The 14078-nt window shown below is 51.4% G+C and overlaps 18 non-coding genes across 18 annotated transcripts; 10 read left to right on the top strand and 8 right to left on the bottom strand.

The window, feature by feature from the left end:
* Nucleotides 1-167: 167 nt before the first annotated feature.
* On the bottom strand, nucleotides 168-239 carry TRNAD-GUC (transfer RNA aspartic acid (anticodon GUC)). The gene has a single exon. It is a non-coding gene; the product is annotated as a tRNA-Asp (tRNA).
* A 540-nt stretch (nucleotides 240-779) lies between these two features.
* Nucleotides 780-861, top strand: TRNAL-AAG (transfer RNA leucine (anticodon AAG)). Its single transcript has one exon. It is a non-coding gene; the product is annotated as a tRNA-Leu (tRNA).
* A 774-nt stretch (nucleotides 862-1635) lies between these two features.
* Nucleotides 1636-1707, bottom strand: TRNAD-GUC (transfer RNA aspartic acid (anticodon GUC)). Its single transcript has one exon. It is a non-coding gene; the product is annotated as a tRNA-Asp (tRNA).
* A 540-nt stretch (nucleotides 1708-2247) lies between these two features.
* Nucleotides 2248-2329, top strand: TRNAL-AAG (transfer RNA leucine (anticodon AAG)). The gene has a single exon. It is a non-coding gene; the product is annotated as a tRNA-Leu (tRNA).
* A 1356-nt stretch (nucleotides 2330-3685) lies between these two features.
* TRNAL-AAG (transfer RNA leucine (anticodon AAG)) lies at nucleotides 3686-3767 on the top strand. Its single transcript has one exon. It is a non-coding gene; the product is annotated as a tRNA-Leu (tRNA).
* Nucleotides 3768-4541: 774 nt separating this feature from the next.
* TRNAD-GUC (transfer RNA aspartic acid (anticodon GUC)) lies at nucleotides 4542-4613 on the bottom strand. The gene has a single exon. It is a non-coding gene; the product is annotated as a tRNA-Asp (tRNA).
* A 540-nt stretch (nucleotides 4614-5153) lies between these two features.
* TRNAL-AAG (transfer RNA leucine (anticodon AAG)) lies at nucleotides 5154-5235 on the top strand. Its single transcript has one exon. It is a non-coding gene; the product is annotated as a tRNA-Leu (tRNA).
* Nucleotides 5236-6009: 774 nt separating this feature from the next.
* On the bottom strand, nucleotides 6010-6081 carry TRNAD-GUC (transfer RNA aspartic acid (anticodon GUC)). The gene has a single exon. It is a non-coding gene; the product is annotated as a tRNA-Asp (tRNA).
* Nucleotides 6082-6621: 540 nt separating this feature from the next.
* On the top strand, nucleotides 6622-6703 carry TRNAL-AAG (transfer RNA leucine (anticodon AAG)). The gene has a single exon. It is a non-coding gene; the product is annotated as a tRNA-Leu (tRNA).
* Nucleotides 6704-8059: 1356 nt separating this feature from the next.
* Nucleotides 8060-8141, top strand: TRNAL-AAG (transfer RNA leucine (anticodon AAG)). Its single transcript has one exon. It is a non-coding gene; the product is annotated as a tRNA-Leu (tRNA).
* Nucleotides 8142-8915: 774 nt separating this feature from the next.
* On the bottom strand, nucleotides 8916-8987 carry TRNAD-GUC (transfer RNA aspartic acid (anticodon GUC)). The gene has a single exon. It is a non-coding gene; the product is annotated as a tRNA-Asp (tRNA).
* Nucleotides 8988-9527: 540 nt separating this feature from the next.
* Nucleotides 9528-9609, top strand: TRNAL-AAG (transfer RNA leucine (anticodon AAG)). Its single transcript has one exon. It is a non-coding gene; the product is annotated as a tRNA-Leu (tRNA).
* Nucleotides 9610-10383: 774 nt separating this feature from the next.
* On the bottom strand, nucleotides 10384-10455 carry TRNAD-GUC (transfer RNA aspartic acid (anticodon GUC)). The gene has a single exon. It is a non-coding gene; the product is annotated as a tRNA-Asp (tRNA).
* Nucleotides 10456-10995: 540 nt separating this feature from the next.
* TRNAL-AAG (transfer RNA leucine (anticodon AAG)) lies at nucleotides 10996-11077 on the top strand. Its single transcript has one exon. It is a non-coding gene; the product is annotated as a tRNA-Leu (tRNA).
* A 774-nt stretch (nucleotides 11078-11851) lies between these two features.
* On the bottom strand, nucleotides 11852-11923 carry TRNAD-GUC (transfer RNA aspartic acid (anticodon GUC)). The gene has a single exon. It is a non-coding gene; the product is annotated as a tRNA-Asp (tRNA).
* A 540-nt stretch (nucleotides 11924-12463) lies between these two features.
* Nucleotides 12464-12545, top strand: TRNAL-AAG (transfer RNA leucine (anticodon AAG)). The gene has a single exon. It is a non-coding gene; the product is annotated as a tRNA-Leu (tRNA).
* Nucleotides 12546-13319: 774 nt separating this feature from the next.
* TRNAD-GUC (transfer RNA aspartic acid (anticodon GUC)) lies at nucleotides 13320-13391 on the bottom strand. Its single transcript has one exon. It is a non-coding gene; the product is annotated as a tRNA-Asp (tRNA).
* Nucleotides 13392-13931: 540 nt separating this feature from the next.
* On the top strand, nucleotides 13932-14013 carry TRNAL-AAG (transfer RNA leucine (anticodon AAG)). The gene has a single exon. It is a non-coding gene; the product is annotated as a tRNA-Leu (tRNA).
* Nucleotides 14014-14078: the final 65 nt, after the last annotated feature.

Genomic DNA, 14078 nt, shown 5'->3' with positions numbered 1-14078 from the left:
GACCGGCCGCCTAATGTAAGCAATTGTGCACAAATATTGTACGATGACTAGCGTTGCCGGTGCTTTTTTCTTAAAGAGTCAGTTCTTGGCACCCATTCCCTACTTGACTCAGCCTAATCTTCAAGAATATTTGTCAAGAACTAAAAAAAATCCAGAAAAGGTTTAACCTCCCCGTCGGGGAATTGAACCCCGGTCTCCCGCGTGACAGGCGGGGATACTGACCACTATACTAACGAGGAGACGTGAGGGCATGAAATGAACAGCTGCTGATGTCTGCACAGCATCCAGCGACCACCTAGCTGGCCTAGGGGGTCTCATTTTCCCCCGTCAAACGGCTTGCCCAATCTAAGGCTAATTTCTTTCTTTTTATCGGCACCAGGCTTAAAACTCAGTTTAAGGCGATAGTTCCGGGCTATGTTTGACTCCAGAGTTGAATCTGTCATCCCGCATTTCCTCAGCAAATCAAGCTACCCATCTCAAGTCTCATGAGCTGAGGACGGCAAAGTCCCTGTGGGCTTAGGACAGTCAAAGAAACCCCTGGGCTGCATGCTAAGCCCCTTTTCGGCTTCACTTTCCGAATCCTGCCCTAGCTTGCGATTAGTTTTTTTCTCACTTCTTGCCCCCATCTCCCACCTTGCCTCATGGTCTCCCCTCCTCTGCGCACCTGACAGTTTGCCTGCCCTTCCACTGCCTGTCTCCAGACTTTCCAAGGAGAAAAGGCAAAGCTCTAAAGCGGGCCGGGCAACGGGTCAAGTTCCGCTTTCGGCGACTAGCAGGGAGGTAGCGTGGCCGAGCGGTCTAAGGCGCTGGATTAAGGCTCCAGTCTCTTCGGAGGCGTGGGTTCAAATCCCACCGCTGCCACTTTTCCTGGCCTTGCATTTTAAAGAAGAACGTAACGTTGACCTCTTCCTTCATTAGTGCCACCTCTGTCGCAATGAGCAAGCGGATGGTATGCCACACCCTGCAGGAAAAAGGTTTCGCTTCTGACGTCTTGCTTTTCTGGACATCCAGTCTCAAGTTTCCCATCTGGAACGGCGCTCCCTGCTGCTTTGTGAAGGCTTGCTGCAAGAGCCTTCGAAACCCAGGAGCTCTTGCGTTGAGCTGTGACGCGTCCTGGGAAGACCTCCCGTTGCAGCGGAATGAGCCCCACTTCCAGGGCGTGCTGGTAGCAAATTTCCCACAGCCCACAGGGAGCAAACGATCCCAGGTGTGATGTATCACCAGGAGAGGCTGAGATGAGAGTAGGGGTTCACGCGTGTGCCCGGACCGAGGTTAATGATGGGATTAGAGCTAGGGTTAGATGCAGGGAAAGAGTGAGAGTTATAATTAGGGATAAAGCTAACAGGTGATCATTACTCGTCATGTAACATGATACAAAGGGTCAGAAGAGGAACTGATTCAGGGTTACAATTTGGACTTCGCAGACAACAGGAGCACTAAATGGTGCTGAGGGGGACTCAATAAAGTGGACCGGCCGCCTAATGTAAGCAATTGTGCACAAATATTGTACGATGACTAGCGTTGCCGGTGCTTTTTTCTTAAAGAGTCAGTTCTTGGCACCCATTCCCTACTTGACTCAGCCTAATCTTCAAGAATATTTGTCAAGAACTAAAAAAAATCCAGAAAAGGTTTAACCTCCCCGTCGGGGAATTGAACCCCGGTCTCCCGCGTGACAGGCGGGGATACTGACCACTATACTAACGAGGAGACGTGAGGGCATGAAATGAACAGCTGCTGATGTCTGCACAGCATCCAGCGACCACCTAGCTGGCCTAGGGGGTCTCATTTTCCCCCGTCAAACGGCTTGCCCAATCTAAGGCTAATTTCTTTCTTTTTATCGGCACCAGGCTTAAAACTCAGTTTAAGGCGATAGTTCCGGGCTATGTTTGACTCCAGAGTTGAATCTGTCATCCCGCATTTCCTCAGCAAATCAAGCTACCCATCTCAAGTCTCATGAGCTGAGGACGGCAAAGTCCCTGTGGGCTTAGGACAGTCAAAGAAACCCCTGGGCTGCATGCTAAGCCCCTTTTCGGCTTCACTTTCCGAATCCTGCCCTAGCTTGCGATTAGTTTTTTTCTCACTTCTTGCCCCCATCTCCCACCTTGCCTCATGGTCTCCCCTCCTCTGCGCACCTGACAGTTTGCCTGCCCTTCCACTGCCTGTCTCCAGACTTTCCAAGGAGAAAAGGCAAAGCTCTAAAGCGGGCCGGGCAACGGGTCAAGTTCCGCTTTCGGCGACTAGCAGGGAGGTAGCGTGGCCGAGCGGTCTAAGGCGCTGGATTAAGGCTCCAGTCTCTTCGGAGGCGTGGGTTCAAATCCCACCGCTGCCACTTTTCCTGGCCTTGCATTTTAAAGAAGAACGTAACGTTGACCTCTTCCTTCATTAGTGCCACCTCTGTCGCAATGAGCAAGCGGATGGTATGCCACACCCTGCAGGAAAAAGGTTTCGCTTCTGACGTCTTGCTTTTCTGGACATCCAGTCTCAAGTTTCCCATCTGGAACGGCGCTCCCTGCTGCTTTGTGAAGGCTTGCTGCAAGAGCCTTCGAAACCCAGGAGCTCTTGCGTTGAGCTGTGACGCGTCCTGGGAAGACCTCCCGTTGCAGCGGAATGAGCCCCACTTCCAGGGCGTGCTGGTAGCAAATTTCCCACAGCCCACAGGGAGCAAACGATCCCAGGTGTGATGTATCACCAGGAGAGGCTGAGATGAGAGTAGGGGTTCACGCGTGTGCCCGGACCGAGGTTAATGATGGGATTAGAGCTAGGGTTAGATGCAGGGAAAGAGTGAGAGTTATAATTAGGGATAAAGCTAACAGGTGATCATTACTCGTCATGTAACATGATACAAAGGGTCAGAAGAGGAACTGATTCAGGGTTACAATTTGGACTTCGCAGACAACAGGAGCACTAAATGGTGCTGAGGGGGACTCAATAAAGTGGACCGGCCGCCTAATGTAAGCAATTGTGCACAAATATTGTACGATGACTAGCGTTGCCGGTGCTTTTTTCTTAAAGAGTCAGTTCTTGGCACCCATTCCCTACTTGACTCAGCCTAATCTTCAAGAATATTTGTCAAGAACTAAAAAAAATCCAGAAAAGGTTTAACCTCCCCGTCGGGCGGGGATACTGACCACTATACTAACGAGGAGACGTGAGGGCATGAAATGAACAGCTGCTGATGTCTGCACAGCATCCAGCGACCACCTAGCTGGCCTAGGGGGTCTCATTTTCCCCCGTCAAACGGCTTGCCCGATCTAAGGCTAATTTCTTTCTTTTTATCGGCACCAGGCTTAAAACTCAGTTTAAGGCGATAGTTCCGGGCTATGTTTGACTCCAGAGTTGAATCTGTCATCCCGCATTTCCTCAGCAAATCAAGCTACCCATCTCAAGTCTCATGAGCTGAGGACGGCAAAGTCCCTGTGGGCTTAGGACAGTCAAAGAAACCCCTGGGCTGCATGCTAAGCCCCTTTTCGGCTTCACTTTCCGAATCCTGCCCTAGCTTGCGATTAGTTTTTTTCTCACTTCTTGCCCCCATCTCCCACCTTGCCTCATGGTCTCCCCTCCTCTGCGCACCTGACAGTTTGCCTGCCCTTCCACTGCCTGTCTCCAGACTTTCCAAGGAGAAAAGGCAAAGCACTAAAGCGGGCCGGGCAACGGGTCAAGTTCCGCTTTCGGCGACTAGCAGGGAGGTAGCGTGGCCGAGCGGTCTAAGGCGCTGGATTAAGGCTCCAGTCTCTTCGGAGGCGTGGGTTCAAATCCCACCGCTGCCACTTTTCCTGGCCTTGCATTTTAAAGAAGAACGTAACGTTGACCTCTTCCTTCATTAGTGCCACCTCTGTCGCAATGAGCAAGCGGATGGTATGCCACACCCTGCAGGAAAAAGGTTTCGCTTCTGACGTCTTGCTTTTCTGGACATCCAGTCTCAAGTTTCCCATCTGGAACGGCGCTCCCTGCTGCTTTGTGAAGGCTTGCTGCAAGAGCCTTCGAAACCCAGGAGCTCTTGCGTTGAGCTGTGACGCGTCCTGGGAAGACCTCCCGTTGCAGCGGAATGAGCCCCACTTCCAGGGCGTGCTGGTAGCAAATTTCCCACAGCCCACAGGGAGCAAACGATCCCAGGTGTGATGTATCACCAGGAGAGGCTGAGATGAGAGTAAGGGTTCACGCGTGTGCCCGGACCGAGGTTAATGATGGGATTAGAGCTAGGGTTAGATGCAGGGAAAGAGTGAGAGTTATAATTAGGGATAAAGCTAACAGGTGATCATTACTCGTCATGTAACATGATACAAAGGGTCAGAAGAGGAACTGATTCAGGGTTACAATTTGGACTTCGCAGACAACAGGAGCACTAAATGGTGCTGAGGGGGACTCAATAAAGTGGACCGGCCGCCTAATGTAAGCAATTGTGCACAAATATTGTACGATGACTAGCGTTGCCGGTGCTTTTTTCTTAAAGAGTCAGTTCTTGGCACCCATTCCCTACTTGACTCAGCCTAATCTTCAAGAATATTTGTCAAGAACTAAAAAAAATCCAGAAAAGGTTTAACCTCCCCGTCGGGGAATTGAACCCCGGTCTCCCGCGTGACAGGCGGGGATACTGACCACTATACTAACGAGGAGACGTGAGGGCATGAAATGAACAGCTGCTGATGTCTGCACAGCATCCAGCGACCACCTAGCTGGCCTAGGGGGTCTCATTTTCCCCCGTCAAACGGCTTGCCCAATCTAAGGCTAATTTCTTTCTTTTTATCGGCACCAGGCTTAAAACTCAGTTTAAGGCGATAGTTCCGGGCTATGTTTGACTCCAGAGTTGAATCTGTCATCCCGCATTTCCTCAGCAAATCAAGCTACCCATCTCAAGTCTCATGAGCTGAGGACGGCAAAGTCCCTGTGGGCTTAGGACAGTCAAAGAAACCCCTGGGCTGCATGCTAAGCCCCTTTTCGGCTTCACTTTCCGAATCCTGCCCTAGCTTGCGATTAGTTTTTTTCTCACTTCTTGCCCCCATCTCCCACCTTGCCTCATGGTCTCCCCTCCTCTGCGCACCTGACAGTTTGCCTGCCCTTCCACTGCCTGTCTCCAGACTTTCCAAGGAGAAAAGGCAAAGCTCTAAAGCGGGCCGGGCAACGGGTCAAGTTCCGCTTTCGGCGACTAGCAGGGAGGTAGCGTGGCCGAGCGGTCTAAGGCGCTGGATTAAGGCTCCAGTCTCTTCGGAGGCGTGGGTTCAAATCCCACCGCTGCCACTTTTCCTGGCCTTGCATTTTAAAGAAGAACGTAACGTTGACCTCTTCCTTCATTAGTGCCACCTCTGTCGCAATGAGCAAGCGGATGGTATGCCACACCCTGCAGGAAAAAGGTTTCGCTTCTGACGTCTTGCTTTTCTGGACATCCAGTCTCAAGTTTCCCATCTGGAACGGCGCTCCCTGCTGCTTTGTGAAGGCTTGCTGCAAGAGCCTTCGAAACCCAGGAGCTCTTGCGTTGAGCTGTGACGCGTCCTGGGAAGACCTCCCGTTGCAGCGGAATGAGCCCCACTTCCAGGGCGTGCTGGTAGCAAATTTCCCACAGCCCACAGGGAGCAAACGATCCCAGGTGTGATGTATCACCAGGAGAGGCTGAGATGAGAGTAGGGGTTCACGCGTGTGCCCGGACCGAGGTTAATGATGGGATTAGAGCTAGGGTTAGATGCAGGGAAAGAGTGAGAGTTATAATTAGGGATAAAGCTAACAGGTGATCATTACTCGTCATGTAACATGATACAAAGGGTCAGAAGAGGAACTGATTCAGGGTTACAATTTGGACTTCGCAGACAACAGGAGCACTAAATGGTGCTGAGGGGGACTCAATAAAGTGGACCGGCCGCCTAATGTAAGCAATTGTGCACAAATATTGTACGATGACTAGCGTTGCCGGTGCTTTTTTCTTAAAGAGTCAGTTCTTGGCACCCATTCCCTACTTGACTCAGCCTAATCTTCAAGAATATTTGTCAAGAACTAAAAAAAATCCAGAAAAGGTTTAACCTCCCCGTCGGGGAATTGAACCCCGGTCTCCCGCGTGACAGGCGGGGATACTGACCACTATACTAACGAGGAGACGTGAGGGCATGAAATGAACAGCTGCTGATGTCTGCACAGCATCCAGCGACCACCTAGCTGGCCTAGGGGGTCTCATTTTCCCCCGTCAAACGGCTTGCCCAATCTAAGGCTAATTTCTTTCTTTTTATCGGCACCAGGCTTAAAACTCAGTTTAAGGCGATAGTTCCGGGCTATGTTTGACTCCAGAGTTGAATCTGTCATCCCGCATTTCCTCAGCAAATCAAGCTACCCATCTCAAGTCTCATGAGCTGAGGACGGCAAAGTCCCTGTGGGCTTAGGACAGTCAAAGAAACCCCTGGGCTGCATGCTAAGCCCCTTTTCGGCTTCACTTTCCGAATCCTGCCCTAGCTTGCGATTAGTTTTTTTCTCACTTCTTGCCCCCATCTCCCACCTTGCCTCATGGTCTCCCCTCCTCTGCGCACCTGACAGTTTGCCTGCCCTTCCACTGCCTGTCTCCAGACTTTCCAAGGAGAAAAGGCAAAGCTCTAAAGCGGGCCGGGCAACGGGTCAAGTTCCGCTTTCGGCGACTAGCAGGGAGGTAGCGTGGCCGAGCGGTCTAAGGCGCTGGATTAAGGCTCCAGTCTCTTCGGAGGCGTGGGTTCAAATCCCACCGCTGCCACTTTTCCTGGCCTTGCATTTTAAAGAAGAACGTAACGTTGACCTCTTCCTTCATTAGTGCCACCTCTGTCGCAATGAGCAAGCGGATGGTATGCCACACCCTGCAGGAAAAAGGTTTCGCTTCTGACGTCTTGCTTTTCTGGACATCCAGTCTCAAGTTTCCCATCTGGAACGGCGCTCCCTGCTGCTTTGTGAAGGCTTGCTGCAAGAGCCTTCGAAACCCAGGAGCTCTTGCGTTGAGCTGTGACGCGTCCTGGGAAGACCTCCCGTTGCAGCGGAATGAGCCCCACTTCCAGGGCGTGCTGGTAGCAAATTTCCCACAGCCCACAGGGAGCAAACGATCCCAGGTGTGATGTATCACCAGGAGAGGCTGAGATGAGAGTAGGGGTTCACGCGTGTGCCCGGACCGAGGTTAATGATGGGATTAGAGCTAGGGTTAGATGCAGGGAAAGAGTGAGAGTTATAATTAGGGATAAAGCTAACAGGTGATCATTACTCGTCATGTAACATGATACAAAGGGTCAGAAGAGGAACTGATTCAGGGTTACAATTTGGACTTCGCAGACAACAGGAGCACTAAATGGTGCTGAGGGGGACTCAATAAAGTGGACCGGCCGCCTAATGTAAGCAATTGTGCACAAATATTGTACGATGACTAGCGTTGCCGGTGCTTTTTTCTTAAAGAGTCAGTTCTTGGCACCCATTCCCTACTTGACTCAGCCTAATCTTCAAGAATATTTGTCAAGAACTAAAAAAAATCCAGAAAAGGTTTAACCTCCCCGTCGGGCGGGGATACTGACCACTATACTAACGAGGAGACGTGAGGGCATGAAATGAACAGCTGCTGATGTCTGCACAGCATCCAGCGACCACCTAGCTGGCCTAGGGGGTCTCATTTTCCCCCGTCAAACGGCTTGCCCGATCTAAGGCTAATTTCTTTCTTTTTATCGGCACCAGGCTTAAAACTCAGTTTAAGGCGATAGTTCCGGGCTATGTTTGACTCCAGAGTTGAATCTGTCATCCCGCATTTCCTCAGCAAATCAAGCTACCCATCTCAAGTCTCATGAGCTGAGGACGGCAAAGTCCCTGTGGGCTTAGGACAGTCAAAGAAACCCCTGGGCTGCATGCTAAGCCCCTTTTCGGCTTCACTTTCCGAATCCTGCCCTAGCTTGCGATTAGTTTTTTTCTCACTTCTTGCCCCCATCTCCCACCTTGCCTCATGGTCTCCCCTCCTCTGCGCACCTGACAGTTTGCCTGCCCTTCCACTGCCTGTCTCCAGACTTTCCAAGGAGAAAAGGCAAAGCACTAAAGCGGGCCGGGCAACGGGTCAAGTTCCGCTTTCGGCGACTAGCAGGGAGGTAGCGTGGCCGAGCGGTCTAAGGCGCTGGATTAAGGCTCCAGTCTCTTCGGAGGCGTGGGTTCAAATCCCACCGCTGCCACTTTTCCTGGCCTTGCATTTTAAAGAAGAACGTAACGTTGACCTCTTCCTTCATTAGTGCCACCTCTGTCGCAATGAGCAAGCGGATGGTATGCCACACCCTGCAGGAAAAAGGTTTCGCTTCTGACGTCTTGCTTTTCTGGACATCCAGTCTCAAGTTTCCCATCTGGAACGGCGCTCCCTGCTGCTTTGTGAAGGCTTGCTGCAAGAGCCTTCGAAACCCAGGAGCTCTTGCGTTGAGCTGTGACGCGTCCTGGGAAGACCTCCCGTTGCAGCGGAATGAGCCCCACTTCCAGGGCGTGCTGGTAGCAAATTTCCCACAGCCCACAGGGAGCAAACGATCCCAGGTGTGATGTATCACCAGGAGAGGCTGAGATGAGAGTAAGGGTTCACGCGTGTGCCCGGACCGAGGTTAATGATGGGATTAGAGCTAGGGTTAGATGCAGGGAAAGAGTGAGAGTTATAATTAGGGATAAAGCTAACAGGTGATCATTACTCGTCATGTAACATGATACAAAGGGTCAGAAGAGGAACTGATTCAGGGTTACAATTTGGACTTCGCAGACAACAGGAGCACTAAATGGTGCTGAGGGGGACTCAATAAAGTGGACCGGCCGCCTAATGTAAGCAATTGTGCACAAATATTGTACGATGACTAGCGTTGCCGGTGCTTTTTTCTTAAAGAGTCAGTTCTTGGCACCCATTCCCTACTTGACTCAGCCTAATCTTCAAGAATATTTGTCAAGAACTAAAAAAAATCCAGAAAAGGTTTAACCTCCCCGTCGGGGAATTGAACCCCGGTCTCCCGCGTGACAGGCGGGGATACTGACCACTATACTAACGAGGAGACGTGAGGGCATGAAATGAACAGCTGCTGATGTCTGCACAGCATCCAGCGACCACCTAGCTGGCCTAGGGGGTCTCATTTTCCCCCGTCAAACGGCTTGCCCAATCTAAGGCTAATTTCTTTCTTTTTATCGGCACCAGGCTTAAAACTCAGTTTAAGGCGATAGTTCCGGGCTATGTTTGACTCCAGAGTTGAATCTGTCATCCCGCATTTCCTCAGCAAATCAAGCTACCCATCTCAAGTCTCATGAGCTGAGGACGGCAAAGTCCCTGTGGGCTTAGGACAGTCAAAGAAACCCCTGGGCTGCATGCTAAGCCCCTTTTCGGCTTCACTTTCCGAATCCTGCCCTAGCTTGCGATTAGTTTTTTTCTCACTTCTTGCCCCCATCTCCCACCTTGCCTCATGGTCTCCCCTCCTCTGCGCACCTGACAGTTTGCCTGCCCTTCCACTGCCTGTCTCCAGACTTTCCAAGGAGAAAAGGCAAAGCTCTAAAGCGGGCCGGGCAACGGGTCAAGTTCCGCTTTCGGCGACTAGCAGGGAGGTAGCGTGGCCGAGCGGTCTAAGGCGCTGGATTAAGGCTCCAGTCTCTTCGGAGGCGTGGGTTCAAATCCCACCGCTGCCACTTTTCCTGGCCTTGCATTTTAAAGAAGAACGTAACGTTGACCTCTTCCTTCATTAGTGCCACCTCTGTCGCAATGAGCAAGCGGATGGTATGCCACACCCTGCAGGAAAAAGGTTTCGCTTCTGACGTCTTGCTTTTCTGGACATCCAGTCTCAAGTTTCCCATCTGGAACGGCGCTCCCTGCTGCTTTGTGAAGGCTTGCTGCAAGAGCCTTCGAAACCCAGGAGCTCTTGCGTTGAGCTGTGACGCGTCCTGGGAAGACCTCCCGTTGCAGCGGAATGAGCCCCACTTCCAGGGCGTGCTGGTAGCAAATTTCCCACAGCCCACAGGGAGCAAACGATCCCAGGTGTGATGTATCACCAGGAGAGGCTGAGATGAGAGTAGGGGTTCACGCGTGTGCCCGGACCGAGGTTAATGATGGGATTAGAGCTAGGGTTAGATGCAGGGAAAGAGTGAGAGTTATAATTAGGGATAAAGCTAACAGGTGATCATTACTCGTCATGTAACATGATACAAAGGGTCAGAAGAGGAACTGATTCAGGGTTACAATTTGGACTTCGCAGACAACAGGAGCACTAAATGGTGCTGAGGGGGACTCAATAAAGTGGACCGGCCGCCTAATGTAAGCAATTGTGCACAAATATTGTACGATGACTAGCGTTGCCGGTGCTTTTTTCTTAAAGAGTCAGTTCTTGGCACCCATTCCCTACTTGACTCAGCCTAATCTTCAAGAATATTTGTCAAGAACTAAAAAAAATCCAGAAAAGGTTTAACCTCCCCGTCGGGGAATTGAACCCCGGTCTCCCGCGTGACAGGCGGGGATACTGACCACTATACTAACGAGGAGACGTGAGGGCATGAAATGAACAGCTGCTGATGTCTGCACAGCATCCAGCGACCACCTAGCTGGCCTAGGGGGTCTCATTTTCCCCCGTCAAACGGCTTGCCCAATCTAAGGCTAATTTCTTTCTTTTTATCGGCACCAGGCTTAAAACTCAGTTTAAGGCGATAGTTCCGGGCTATGTTTGACTCCAGAGTTGAATCTGTCATCCCGCATTTCCTCAGCAAATCAAGCTACCCATCTCAAGTCTCATGAGCTGAGGACGGCAAAGTCCCTGTGGGCTTAGGACAGTCAAAGAAACCCCTGGGCTGCATGCTAAGCCCCTTTTCGGCTTCACTTTCCGAATCCTGCCCTAGCTTGCGATTAGTTTTTTTCTCACTTCTTGCCCCCATCTCCCACCTTGCCTCATGGTCTCCCCTCCTCTGCGCACCTGACAGTTTGCCTGCCCTTCCACTGCCTGTCTCCAGACTTTCCAAGGAGAAAAGGCAAAGCTCTAAAGCGGGCCGGGCAACGGGTCAAGTTCCGCTTTCGGCGACTAGCAGGGAGGTAGCGTGGCCGAGCGGTCTAAGGCGCTGGATTAAGGCTCCAGTCTCTTCGGAGGCGTGGGTTCAAATCCCACCGCTGCCACTTTTCCTGGCCTTGCATTTTAAAGAAGAACGTAACGTTGACCTCTTCCTTCATTAGTGCCACCTCTGTCGCAATGAGCAAGCGGATGGTATGCCACACCCTGCAGGAAAAAGGTTTCGCTTCTGACGTCTTGCTTTTCTGGACATCCAGTCTCAAGTTTCCCATCTGGAACGGCGCTCCCTGCTGCTTTGTGAAGGCTTGCTGCAAGAGCCTTCGAAACCCAGGAGCTCTTGCGTTGAGCTGTGACGCGTCCTGGGAAGACCTCCCGTTGCAGCGGAATGAGCCCCACTTCCAGGGCGTGCTGGTAGCAAATTTCCCACAGCCCACAGGGAGCAAACGATCCCAGGTGTGATGTATCACCAGGAGAGGCTGAGATGAGAGTAGGGGTTCACGCGTGTGCCCGGACCGAGGTTAATGATGGGATTAGAGCTAGGGTTAGATGCAGGGAAAGAGTGAGAGTTATAATTAGGGATAAAGCTAACAGGTGATCATTACTCGTCATGTAACATGATACAAAGGGTCAGAAGAGGAACTGATTCAGGGTTACAATTTGGACTTCGCAGACAACAGGAGCACTAAATGGTGCTGAGGGGGACTCAATAAAGTGGACCGGCCGCCTAATGTAAGCAATTGTGCACAAATATTGTACGATGACTAGCGTTGCCGGTGCTTTTTTCTTAAAGAGTCAGTTCTTGGCACCCATTCCCTACTTGACTCAGCCTAATCTTCAAGAATATTTGTCAAGAACTAAAAAAAATCCAGAAAAGGTTTAACCTCCCCGTCGGGGAATTGAACCCCGGTCTCCCGCGTGACAGGCGGGGATACTGACCACTATACTAACGAGGAGACGTGAGGGCATGAAATGAACAGCTGCTGATGTCTGCACAGCATCCAGCGACCACCTAGCTGGCCTAGGGGGTCTCATTTTCCCCCGTCAAACGGCTTGCCCGATCTAAGGCTAATTTCTTTCTTTTTATCGGCACCAGGCTTAAAACTCAGTTTAAGGCGATAGTTCCGGGCTATGTTTGACTCCAGAGTTGAATCTGTCATCCCGCATTTCCTCAGCAAATCAAGCTACCCATCTCAAGTCTCATGAGCTGAGGACGGCAAAGTCCCTGTGGGCTTAGGACAGTCAAAGAAACCCCTGGGCTGCATGCTAAGCCCCTTTTCGGCTTCACTTTCCGAATCCTGCCCTAGCTTGCGATTAGTTTTTTTCTCACTTCTTGCCCCCATCTCCCACCTTGCCTCATGGTCTCCCCTCCTCTGCGCACCTGACAGTTTGCCTGCCCTTCCACTGCCTGTCTCCAGACTTTCCAAGGAGAAAAGGCAAAGCACTAAAGCGGGCCGGGCAACGGGTCAAGTTCCGCTTTCGGCGACTAGCAGGGAGGTAGCGTGGCCGAGCGGTCTAAGGCGCTGGATTAAGGCTCCAGTCTCTTCGGAGGCGTGGGTTCAAATCCCACCGCTGCCACTTTTCCTGGCCTTGCATTTTAAAGAAGAACGTAACGTTGACCTCTTCCTTCATTAGTGCCACCTCTGTCGCAATGAGCAAGCGGATGGTATGCCACACCCTGCAGGAAAAAGGTTTCGCTTCTGACGTCTTGCTTTTCTGGACATCCAGTCTCAAGTTTCCCATCTGGAACGGCGCTCCCTGCTGCTTTGTGAAGGCTTGCTGCAAGAGCCTTCGAAACCCAGGAGCTCTTGCGTTGAGCTGTGACGCGTCCTGGGAAGACCTCCCGTTGCAGCGGAATGAGCCCCACTTCCAGGGCGTGCTGGTAGCAAATTTCCCACAGCCCACAGGGAGCAAACGATCCCAGGTGTGATGTATCACCAGGAGAGGCTGAGATGAGAGTAAGGGTTCACGCGTGTGCCCGGACCGAGGTTAATGATGGGATTAGAGCTAGGGTTAGATGCAGGGAAAGAGTGAGAGTTATAATTAGGGATAAAGCTAACAGGTGATCATTACTCGTCATGTAACATGATACAAAGGGTCAGAAGAGGAACTGATTCAGGGTTACAATTTGGACTTCGCAGACAACAGGAGCACTAAATGGTGCTGAGGGGGACTCAATAAAGTGGACCGGCCGCCTAATGTAAGCAATTGTGCACAAATATTGTACGATGACTAGCGTTGCCGGTGCTTTTTTCTTAAAGAGTCAGTTCTTGGCACCCATTCCCTACTTGACTCAGCCTAATCTTCAAGAATATTTGTCAAGAACTAAAAAAAATCCAGAAAAGGTTTAACCTCCCCGTCGGGGAATTGAACCCCGGTCTCCCGCGTGACAGGCGGGGATACTGACCACTATACTAACGAGGAGACGTGAGGGCATGAAATGAACAGCTGCTGATGTCTGCACAGCATCCAGCGACCACCTAGCTGGCCTAGGGGGTCTCATTTTCCCCCGTCAAACGGCTTGCCCAATCTAAGGCTAATTTCTTTCTTTTTATCGGCACCAGGCTTAAAACTCAGTTTAAGGCGATAGTTCCGGGCTATGTTTGACTCCAGAGTTGAATCTGTCATCCCGCATTTCCTCAGCAAATCAAGCTACCCATCTCAAGTCTCATGAGCTGAGGACGGCAAAGTCCCTGTGGGCTTAGGACAGTCAAAGAAACCCCTGGGCTGCATGCTAAGCCCCTTTTCGGCTTCACTTTCCGAATCCTGCCCTAGCTTGCGATTAGTTTTTTTCTCACTTCTTGCCCCCATCTCCCACCTTGCCTCATGGTCTCCCCTCCTCTGCGCACCTGACAGTTTGCCTGCCCTTCCACTGCCTGTCTCCAGACTTTCCAAGGAGAAAAGGCAAAGCTCTAAAGCGGGCCGGGCAACGGGTCAAGTTCCGCTTTCGGCGACTAGCAGGGAGGTAGCGTGGCCGAGCGGTCTAAGGCGCTGGATTAAGGCTCCAGTCTCTTCGGAGGCGTGGGTTCAAATCCCACCGCTGCCACTTTTCCTGGCCTTGCATTTTAAAGAAGAACGTAACGTTGACCTCTTCCTTCATTAGTGCCACCT

The sequence above is a fragment of the Ambystoma mexicanum genome, unplaced genomic scaffold, assembly GCF_040938575.1.
Source record: "Ambystoma mexicanum isolate Mex_15411 unplaced genomic scaffold, UKY_AmexF1_1 Mex_scaf20, whole genome shotgun sequence".
Classification (NCBI taxonomy): Eukaryota; Metazoa; Chordata; class Amphibia; order Caudata; family Ambystomatidae; genus Ambystoma; species Ambystoma mexicanum.
Note: the sequence above shows the minus strand (reverse complement) of the source record. Positions and strands in the feature narration are given on the sequence as shown.